Raw genomic sequence first — 12,330 nt, forward strand, 5'->3', positions numbered from 1 at the left:
ACGACAACTGCATCCCCGATGTTGCCCCTATACTTTAGATTGAGGAGAGTGGCCTTTCTCAGGAGCTCTTGAAGTGGCGTAGCGCTGTACTTTACATCGCGAACACAGCACATTTTTTTCTTGATATTTGCTGTGAGTGTGGTGTCCTTGGGGTCTGGAGATAAGAGTTCTCCCTTTCGAAGGTCTAGCATAGGCTTCACAGAGGACACAGTTACATACTTCTTCCATGATAGAACATCAGTAAAATCAGCCACCGGTTTCAGTGCTGCATTGATGGATTCCGAGACAGATGTTTCCTGCCAGGTCGGGCGGAAGTGCCCATGTTTTCTGTCATCGGTCAGGATGTCTTATGGCAGGCAGCCAGCCACTTCTGATCGTCCGTCACTGCGTCACACATATACAATATAACAATGAATCGTCTAACACGTTACAATATATACAGATACATAACACGTTAAATCAGAATTGTTGTGGAATTCAAAATGTTAACTGTACCGGTATTAGTCGATGCACATCAGATATTTAGTAACATTAACTGTAAAAAAATAAGAAACCAAAGTATTTCAGTATGCGATTCCTTAACTCTCATATTGACAGTTTTCAACTAGCCTATACAGTATACTACAACAGCATAATAGAATTCCTGAAATTCAGTCATGGCTTTTTGGTTTTGGTGTGCCACCCCAAGATTTTCAGTGGCCCCATTTGGCCACCCCTATGAAAAATTTCTGGGGGCGCCACTACGCTTGACCCCCAAAGTCCAGTTTGTTTGACTAGTGTGATCGCTTCGTACCGTGCTCGGCCGTGCCCTGGCCCGCTTGAAGAGGTGGGCTCCGTCACGGTTCAGTTGGACTCCGGCACGGTACGCAGCGTGATCGCTAACCGTGCCCGAGTACGGAACTCGAACTCTATGACGTCAATTATGCGACTGTCCCATTTAAAAACATGGCGGCAAAGGGGTCACTTTGGGCTATCGCAGAGGTGCGGACGGTATTTGCCGGAAATTTGGGCGGACGAGGGTATACAGGAAAAACTGGTTAAAACACACAAAAAAGCGGAGATATCAGGTAAAATTCGCGACTATCTTCACGCTCGTGGATACCAAAGAACCACTGAACAATGCCGTGAAAAGCTGAAAAAACTACGGGTTCAGTATCAGAAGGTACAGGATGCGCTCCGTAAATGTGGCAGTTCGCCGGACGAAAAGGATAAATTCCAATGGTACGCTTCTGTTGACAGAATAATCGGGTTTAAACCAAGTAGCGAACCTAATGTTTTGGAGTCGCATTCGGGAACACCATCTGATAACGTTACGGAAGACACTGGACCAGCGAGCCCCACTGAGCAGTGAGTAACTATGCTAGTAACTAGCAGTGAGCCTATGCTAACACTTATTGATCCCCGTAGGGAAATTCATTCTCAGCATTTAACGCGTCATAAGTATTAAGAGCAGTGGGCAGCTACTGTGCAGCGCCCGGGGACCAACTACAGTTTTAAGCCAGTGCCAGAGTAACCTAACATATAGATGTTTGTTTTTTATTTTTTTACGGCTACGCTGATGCTTAGTCATTCAAGATCTGCACATACGTATATGGTCTTTGCCTGTTGCCTGTCATTAGTAAGATGAGCTGATGTTTATATTTGTGTTTACAGTCTTTATTTTAATAATAACAATAAATCAATCTTATATAGCGCTTTTCTAGTACTCAAAGTTGCTTTACAATAAATGGAGTGAAACAAGACGACAGATGAACATAACACAGACATACAGGGGTGGATGGGAAGGGGGGGCTACGAGAGGGAGAAGCGGCAGCCACACACGACGCCAGCAGTACTCCGACTTGGACAGATATAAAGGGAAAGAAAAACAAACATCATAAATCACAGATGCAGGTCAAGCGATTAGTCCCCAGCCTGGGGTGTATGAGCGGACGGGGGGGGGGGGGCACGAGAAGGCAATGGAGAAAAGGTGTGTCTTGAGACGGGATTGAAAGAGTGAGTCTCTAATGATTCGGGGAAGTGAGTTCCAGAGCCTGGGAGCTGCTCTGGAGAAGGCTTGGTCACCAAAGCCGCGGAGGTTGGACCTGGGGGTAGAGAGAAAGGAGGCTGAGGTGGATCTGAGGGACCGAGAGGGTTGGTAGGGGGAGGGCAGATCGGTGAGGTATCGGGGAGCCAGTTTGTGAAGGGCTTTATAAGTAAGAACCAGGATTTTGTAATTGATCCGGTGGGAGATAGGTAGCCAGTGGAGGTCTTTTAGGACTGGGGTGATATGGTGCCAGGATTTGGTGAAAGTTAAAAGTCGGGCAGATGCGTTCTGGACCAATTGGAGTCTCTTGATAGAGTTAGCACTGATGCCATAGAGGAGTGAGTTGCAGTAATCAAGGTGGGAGGAGATGAAGGCATGGATCAGTATCTCAGCAGCAGGGCGTGTGAGAATCTTATTTTTGCAATGTTGCGAAGGTGGTAGAAGGAGGATTTGACCATTTGGCGGATATGTGGCTCAAGGGAGAGGGTGGGATCAAGGGTGTGACTATCAAAATAAAAGCAAATTTTGCTTTTATTTTGACAGTCATCACTCACTTCAGATCAGTCACACACTGGTGATGACACACATGCTGAGACCTCTGATAGTAGTACACCTAATAGAACACCCTCAGAACAGAGCAAGAATAGGAAGAGGAAGCTGAAGACAGATGTGAGTGACATAATGGCAGTCTTTATGGACATGCAAAAGAAACAGCATAATGAATTCATGCAAGGGGAGCAGCTGCACAGGCACTGGTTTCCTGAATGTGGTTGTCTCTCTTTGAAGGTGTGGCCGGAGGATGTTGCACAACTGCAAAAACATGATCTTTCTCATTCTAAAATTTCTTTTCCATTCATAATCTGTCCAGCTGGTGACAACATGCTCCCACCACACACCACATCTCTGTTGAATCCAGATGCTCATGAGGCAGAATGGAGAACTAACGTTAACTGTAAGTTAATTGACGCATAGACTATTATCTTACAGCATTATGAATAATATAATAACATAGTGTAGACTGTGTTTCAGTCATTATGCTAAGGGACAGGCCAATATTTTGTGTCAGATTACAGTAGCCTAATCACAATAAAGTTAGCTAATGTTTAGCAGTTAGGGCTACTATTTGTGTGTGCGCTAATGTCATAATTACAACAAACATTCTATTACTACTGTTATATAGTACATTTTTCAATTCATTCGAGAATATTTGGGTTGATAACAGGTCTGGTTCTCACCTTATTGATGAACGTGAATTGTAGTCGGCGAGTAAAGCTGCAAATTCCTCCCTCAACGTCAGGTGCCACCGTAAAAATCTTATGCGTGTAGCACGATTTTTTGAAAGTCGCTGCGTTGCATAATTGACAAATCTATAAGGCATGTGAAAGGGTCGTGTGTCAAGGCTCCAAATAAGCCACAAGGTAAATAAAACCATGAACTCCACTGCGCTATGCGAGAGCGCTTCTCTTCAACACAAAAAGTTGCACCGTGATGACGTAAGCGTGCTCGGGCCCGGAACGTTAAGCGCAATGTGAGCTCAAGCCAGCGGGGGAGTGGGGAGGGGGGACAATTGTGCTCGGGGCACGGTACAAGGTAACCATGCCTAGTGTGAGTACGCCCTTAGACACTCGTCTGAAATCTTCAGGAACAGCCAATTGCCGGGATGGAACTGTGGCGGTGGCTGTCTTTCCAAGTTCAGCGAATTGGGTGTGGTGGTGGATCCGTAGATGTTTTTTTAAATTTGTGGTATCAGCACTTTTGACCACCACCCTTTTGTCGCAAATCCAACAAATCGCCTCCTCCAAGTTATTGGGCTCTCTTTTTTTCATTTGGCTTAGAACCAAAATGTGCCCACAGTGGTATTTGGCTTTGCAACTACATCCATGATGTAGTTGTAGATACTCATCAAAATGCAGTCGTCGAATATTAGAGAATAAGCGTCTCAAGATAAACAGTTTGGTGGCACTAATTCACCACTTGTGCCATTAAAAAATTGCAGAACGGGCGCAACAAGATGACGTCATTAAAAAAGTGCCAGTCAAACAACAAACAGTGGAAAACAATGTGGAAATAGTGATGGAAATGTGACATTTCTGGTAGTTTCATCCAGCTGTTTTTTTTTTTTTACAAATGAATGGAAATGACTAACGATTATGCAAAAATGGTCGCGGTCAGGTTAAATAATCGTGATCAGGCGATTATGTAATAATTGTGACAGCCCAATGGACAAACACATCAAGTTCGACCAGGGAGGATTTGAAAAATGACAAGTTAGCCTTCTTTGACTGTGAAATTGCGATTGGTGATGGGGGACATTTGATTGTTGATGTTTACCATAAACCAACACATACTGATCAGTACTTAAGGTTTGACTCTCATCATCCACTGGAGCACAAACTAGGAGTCATCAGGAAGCTGTGTCGCTGACCTGACAACGTCCCCACTGACACAGTGGCTGCGGAATGGAAGAAATCCCACATCGAAGACACCCAAACAGTGCACCAGCTGATTGAATAGAGGAGAAGGACAACAGCTGCCTAAACGTAAACCAGTGGTGATTCCATATGGCAGGAATTTTGGAACAGTTGAGACTTGTATTTTCCAAACACCGTGTCTCGGTTGCTTTCAAACCCCAAAATACACTGTGCCAGAAATTGGTCCACCCCAAGGATCAGGTCCCCTGGTACAGACAGAGCAATATAGTGTAAACTGTTAATTGCCGGGAGGATTGCCGTGACTTTTACATCAGGGAAACCAAACATATGCTGGCAAAGAGGATGGCAGAACACAGAAGAGCTACCTCGTCAGGCCACGACTCTGCAGTCTACACCCATCTACAGGCCAGTGGCCACTCTTGAAAGGATGAGGATGTGCACATCCTTGATAGGGAGGAACACTGGTTTGAACAGGGAGTCAAAGAGGCCATCTATGTGAAGAGGAAATGACCATCCCTGAACCGGGGGTGGGGGGCTAAGAGTACATCTGTTGCCATTTTACAATGCTGATTGCAAACATTCCCAAATCCTCTGTGAATAGTACACATGGCCATTGTAACTCTAGTTAATGGTCACGCTAATTTGCCGGGCGCAGCTCCGGGCATGGCCATAGTCCTTGGGCCCACCGAACGCGGCAGACCAGGCTCCCTCAGCTGATCCAACACTAGGTCTCCCAGCCAGACATCTTCAACAAACCTCCTCCGCACTCTACATGATGACACAAATGCAGACGCAGGCAAAAACACTGCACAGTTGATGTTACTCAAGGCCGCTGCCAGACCGCCTCGGTGTATCTTGGTGTTATCAGAACTGCCGGTCTGCATGGGCTCGCAGTTAGCTTAGCCTGCCCTGCTTCTGCGTCCTGTCAGACCACCCCCAGTGTTTTCTCTTGGGCGCAGCTCCGGGCAGGGCCATGGTCCCTGGGCCCACAGGACATAGCAGATCAAGCTCTCTCAGCCAATTGAACAACGCCAGCTCTCCCAGCCATTAAACAAAATTGACAATCGAAATAAAAGCTTCACACGATGACTTAAACTTAGACGTGTACGTAGATGTGGACAAAGACACTGCATAATCGGTACTGAGTGAGGCCACTGCAAACGTGAGTTCGGACCGCCACCCCTCTATTAACCACCTAATTGAACATAGTGTTAGAAGTGATGGGGGTTATAGCTGCCTTTTTCCCTCTTCTTTTCTTACTTATTTGGACTGGTTTTCATTGAGAAATGATTGGAGGTGTGGTTAAGCAGGGTATATAAGAGGACGTCACCCTGAGGTGCGGGTGCGTCTCCTGGAGTTTGTTAATGGCAGGAGGTTGCCTAAACCCCTCAGGATACGCCACTTTGAAAATGCGCTACAGGTTCACACCATTCCAGCTTTGAAGGACTTTGAAGAAAAGTCTCGTTTATTTTTTTGAGGATCCATCCACCATCAACCTAAACTGAACTAAACTACCAAGATGGTGTCTGCCGCTTACGGAAGCTGACACCCACACGATCGAGGCCTTGTCGGAGGGACCTGGTAACTGCTAGCCTGCTACCTCGGTAAGCTAGCCCACCTCCGCTATTTCTCTCGTCTTGGAAATCAGTTCTTCTTGTTTTTTCCTCGTTTCCATCTTTTCTACACACTCCAGGTTAGGACTAGTGTTGCATGTTTAACCCTTAACCCCTAGACCCAACTAGTCCGTAACAATAGTTATAATGCGACTAAGCTCTAGTCATCATTATTTCGAAAATCCATTTCCATCACACTTTAGCACATTTTCTCTTTATTGAATCTTCTATTTTTCCACCTCAAGCAAGCATTTAAAATGTTTTTGTGATATTTAGGCGCTTTTTTTTTAGTTGTTGAAATTCTGACATTTCCATGTTTTTTTTATATAGGAATTATTTTCTTAGAACTACACCTACATGAAACTGCTCATGACAAGGTGTGTGGATTATCTTGAGTAGTCGGGTCATGATTTCTGAAAAGAGACATTGCTGTTGAGTTTTTCAAATATATATTTTTGGTGCTTTGAACAAGACAAGATTGAGGTGGTTTGGACATGTGTGGGCGAGAGATGCTGGATATATTGGGAGAAGGTTGCTGAATATGGAGCTGCCAGGGAAGAGGAAAAGAGGAAGGCCAAAGAGGAGGTTCATGGATGTGGTGAGAGAGGACATGCAGGTGGCTGGTGTGACAGAGGAAGATGCAGAGAACAGGAAGAGATGTAAACGGATGATCCGCTGTGGCGACCCCTAATGGGAACAGCCGAAAGTAGTAGGAGTAGTATGTGCTTTGAGCAATACAAGCCGAGTGACATCCAATTCCATTGTATTCGAGAGAGGGCAGACGTCTTTACGGCGGATATCTCCAAAACTTAGATATCTCATGCCAAAATTATCTGGATGGATAAATAGCACCTACAGGTGAGAGGAAAAACATAGTTTTCATTTTGGGGTGAACTGTCCCTTTAATGTGTGCTCCTTCTGGAGTGCTACAAATAGCTTTTTGTATTACCATTGGCATACTGATACATTGGCATACTGATACAAACTAGTAAGTGATGCATTAATCCTGGTACAAATGACACAACTTGAAAAGATTTCTAATCGAAGAACATTTCACACTTAAGGACTGCAACTGGTCAGTCTGTCCTAGAGTATATCACATTTAACAACTGGGAATCGCTGGGAGTAACAAATTAAATGACTCCCTGAGACGCCTCACAATGAATTCAAACCTCCTAATTAGCCACAAGAAATAATGTTAGCTCATCTATTACAGGTAGCCAATCAACATGAAGTACACTGAAATGAAAGGAATGCCGTGCTGAAGTGCAAAACCGTAATGATAATAATAACAATGGAGAACAAGCAAGCAAGTACTTGTCTGCAATATTTGTATATAGTTTTTATCTTTTTACTGCCATTGCTGTTTGCAGTGCAGTGTGTTTCTGAGAATAAAGGACTTGGAATTAACTAGCAATGCACCTCCACCGGAGAGCTCATTGGCTGTTGACTATCACAGGCCCATCGCCTCAGACCAGCAGTGTAGTTCTACCATTGGTGTGAATGAATGGCCCAAACTGAGAGAAAATCGATGCGTTTTGGAATTGAATTGTGTTGGTGTGGATGTATTCTGAGAGTCAGACAGATGGGTGTTTGTTGTGACAATGGAGTTTAAGACAGGAAGGCAGACAGAATCCCTGCAGACAAGGAACTCCAGGCATTTTCCATGAGCCCGCCGTAAGCTGTCCGGCCGTGGGAACACGGCAGACCTTGAACAATGAAATGCTCGGCCTTCTCCGCTGCACCGTGAACACAACAGCTGAGAAATTCAAACTGCTATCTGAGAACAGCAAACAACCAGCCGGCTGTAATCTGCCACGTGTAGACAGCTGCGCCGGCCGCAGATAAAGCTGCCTGTACTCTAAATGGGCCAGCACCGAAACAATGCAGAAGAATACACCTTCCAAAGACTTCATGTACAGCTCGAGGTGGGAGAGATGAAGCTGAGCTCCTCCAAGCAGGTGTAGGTGTGTTGAAGATGCACAGTCACCTGTGATGACATGAGTCATGAAGAGTTACTGCCATGTTTCATCACAGCAGCTTAACTTCATGAATCCCAATTATGTGTGATGTGCAATGTGCAGTTGGCCATTTTACTTTCTTCAGGTTTACACTTAAATTAAACCAGCTGAACAACAGTGATGATCAAATTAATGCCAGAAACAGCAGTTTTCTGCAGCGTGTGTGTGGTTTATTTGAAACAGCGTGTTTTCTACAGATAAGCAGGTTTTCCTCAGAAAAAGAAAAAGAGGACAGAGAAGAAAAATCCACTGTTCACTCCCAAAACTCCTCACATCTGATTCTCTTAAAGTCGACTTGAAAGATCTGCAGAGGTGCTCAGAAGAAAGACTGGCGAATGGAAGGAAAGAATGGAGATTACCTTTTGATCTAAATGACATTAGCGACAGTTCACCAGGGAGAGAGAAAAAAAACAATCTGTTGTATAATAAAAACATGTATTCTACTTTTTTCTTTTTTATTAGCCACCTACTGTACAGAACAATTTCTATGGTAGAATCTCTTGATTCATTATACAGTCTATTTTTATTCCATCTTTATTTATTATAGCAATCAAATCTTATGCTCTGACAATACATGCATATGTCAGTAAAGCTCATTGAATTGAAAGAAAAGGAGAGCGATCTATCTTGTTTTATGGTTCTCAAATAGGTTACATAGTACTGTTGATCTTGTAATTTTTAAAGACACTTTATTGTTAATTTTACTTTATACAAGTGCTTTAGGAATACTATACATAACTACAGTCCTGCCAATAAAGCCTCTTTGAATTGAGAGAGAGAGAGAGAGAGAGAGAGAGAGAGAGAGAGAGAGAGAGAGAGAGAGAGAGAGAGAGAGAGAGCGCGCAAGGTAGAAATGAGCTGAATAATCATATGGTTGTAGTGTTTTGTCAACAGAAAGCAAGTGTGAAGACCTGCAGGAGTTCAGGTCTCTTGCTCACTCTTCTGTCTTCTGCGGCTCTGATGAAAGATGGATAACAGCCAGCAGGATAATCTCTGTTCCATCACGGAAGTCCACGGGGAGGGAAGACCTCCTGCTGCACTGACAGAGTAATGGCGTCCCAACCTCCTCCCGGCTGCCTGCCGCGTGCCGGAGCTGCCAGGCCGGCACAAAGAGCCAGGGAAACCCACCCTTCCTGCTCCCCGAGGGGAGCACCGTCTGCAGATGAACCATCAACTCCTGTCTGGAACAGTGGAGTTGCAAAGATCCAGAATAGAACAATGCTTGAGGCCTCTGCAATGGAGAGCCCAGGAGAGTCCACTAGACCAGTAGTTCTCAGTCAGGTCCTCAGATACCACCAGTACAGCTAGTTTTATTTTCTACCAGGTAGGCCATTACATCATTCTACATCATTCTGTTACTCCAGTCATCCAGTCACAACAGGTGAATGTGATGAACTACCTGATTGAATAGAAAACCAGTAGTACTGGTTTTACCCAAGGACCTGATTAAGAACAGTGGACTAGAAAACGTATTCTATTAATTAATAATTGCTCTGTACCAGAAAAAATAGTTTTGATCAGCCTTCATTTATTAGGTAGGGTTTCTCAACCCACCACATCCTCTTTTTCATCCATCCATCCATCCATCCATTCAATTCATTCCTTCATTCAAAGGGCTGCTGAGGGCATCTTGGTGGCCAGTGCTGACAGATGGAAAACAGACACTTATACCTAAGTCATACATGCAGTCTTCCCCTGAAATATTTGGAGACACGTTCTGCATGGGGTCATGTTTGAATGGTGGCAGGGATTGCTATTCAGGGAAATGTGTACCCCAGGACCATGTATAATTTCAGGGAAAAGGCCAGTAAGGCTGTGTTGTGAATGAAAGCAATAACATGGCAGGGAAGCACATGTAAAGGGTTACGTCCATCTGATGAAAGAGGCTTTCATGTGGAGCAAGCGAACCAATCAAAAGAATCTGCTGATGACGCATTTGAATCCGCGATGGTTGCCTTGCCTCGCAGGTGATTTGATACCTGCAATACAAGTTCTTTTTTTCAAGAATGGCTGGAAACTGGACAGATTCAGAAATAAGGGAGCTCCTCTCATTCTGTGCAGAGGATGAACTTGATAGGCAGCTGTCGAACAGTTAGAGATGCGCTAATGTGCGAGATAATAACAAGAATTCTATGTGAATGCGGCATAATGAGGCAGAAAAACCAAGTCTTAAGTAAGCTGAAAAGCCTAAGTTTACTGAAAAGCTGCTGGACTGTCCCTTGCCCATTCTATTCTGACATTGGCATTGCATTTGTGAAAAGGCACAAGGCGGCAATGCTCCTGAATGTAACTGCATGTGTGAAGAGGGAAAAGAACTGGCAGTGCCTAAAAGGTTACCCCAGTAATTTACCAGAAACTGTGTGAAAGATCCTTTAGATTTCCTCAGCTGGTTTTGGGACTCAAACTTCGAGCATTGCCTCCTGGTTTCTGGTTGGGATAGAAGTCTTTTGTTTCCACAAGCCTCATCCACCCGGGTTATTTTTGGGGTTTTGAATTGGACCAGACGTTTGGAGCGTGTCCGGGGTCATCCTCTTGTTTGCTTAGTGACATCTATATGTGAAATGTATGTGGATTGGATTTCTGGGGAATTGGGGTGGTTGAAATGACGAATGATTCAGCGGCAGTGGCTTTGTCACCAGCTGCTCTTTCACCGCCATAATCGCCATAAGAACGGCAGCGTGGACCACCCAGCGGCTCACAGCAACAATGGCCTTTGTTAGAAGTGCTGTTCTCTGATTGGCTGATGATCTGCACAACAGGTGCGGCCTATGTTGAGAGACCCGCCCACTCTGAGGAGGCACACTGGGCTCCTCAGCGCCCCCCACAGCTTCACTCAGCGGCCATGCTCAGTCCTCCTGATGATGAAAAACTAGAGGTTTGATCTATATTTACCCAGGCTATGAAACACTAACCACCCCATCACACACACACACCTCCTCCTTCTGATCCTATACCCCCACCTTCTCTGCTCTCATGCAGTCACTGTTTCTCTCAGTTTGCTGTCAGGGGATCTCCCCTGCTGCCACCTCCATGCACCGAGGAGCGTACACAGCTCCTAATCTGTGCATGTGGATCGAGGGGGGAGGGGAGGGGGGTGACATAACCAGATCTGTGTAAAAGTGACCACTGACCGTCATTCAGTCTCTCCCTCCACTCAGCAGCTCCTCACAGTGACAGAGAGGAGCCGCACCTCTCTAAACGCTTTTTAACTTCATTCTTAACCAGCGCTCCTCTCTCTGGGGGCAGTCAGAGGTCACAACCTGTTCAATGACACCAACACAACTCCAGATACCAACTTCTGAACTCATCAACCCAAGACACAGCGCACAAATGAATCACATTCTTTATGTGTTTGTTTCTGTGGTTGTCTTTCATTGTTGTTTATGCAGACTAATAAATAGAACTAATATAGAGCTTACAGTACAGGTAAATCAAAGATTGTGTTCATATAAGCGTAACAGACAAGTGACAGTTGTAGAATCTGTAATTCATTCATAATTTACTTCTTTATCTTACGTACGGTAATTTATAAATAACAAGATGGTGATTTTTAATCATTTAAACATATTTAACTTTTTCAGCTCATCAACACAATTTGTTGTCACCTGAGAAACGGATTCATTACTGAACATTAAGCTGCCAGGAACTGTATGGGTCGAGTGTGGAGAGTTTGAGTTGAGCTGTCAGATGAGATGTGGCTATGTAATGAGGATATCTGTTGTTGATGTGCTGTCAATTTATAAATAATTTATTGTGAAAAGGGAAATAAATTCATAAAGATCTGCAGCTTCCAAAGCATCTTTGAACGTTTTACTTTGTGACGAAATGTGGATTCAGGAAGTTGCTGGACTTTTTTTTTTAAAGTACAAAAGGGAAACTCTAAAAAACAACAAATCTGTTTTAAAATCACACAGAAATATTTTATCATCCTGTTTCAAGAATCCTTTACTCATCAAGCGCTATATAAGATTATTTGTCATCACTTAACAATATTTTCTTCCGTTATCTAATTTTATTTCCTCTTTAAAAAATAACCTTTGTATAAATAAGGTAAGCTTTTTGTGGAGAACTGCTTTCAGTGATTTTGTCTCATAATTGTGGAATTAAACTTAAATTGTGCTTCAGACTAAATAGAATATCTTAAAATCAGTGAAATTTAACTTACTTCAAGATTTCTGGTCTTTCGGGTAAACAAGCAAATTTATTTTGTTTCGTGAAGTCTTACCGAGCTGAAATAT

Source organism: Lampris incognitus, chromosome 13, assembly GCF_029633865.1.
Source record: "Lampris incognitus isolate fLamInc1 chromosome 13, fLamInc1.hap2, whole genome shotgun sequence".
NCBI classification, from domain to species: domain Eukaryota; kingdom Metazoa; phylum Chordata; class Actinopteri; order Lampriformes; family Lampridae; genus Lampris; species Lampris incognitus.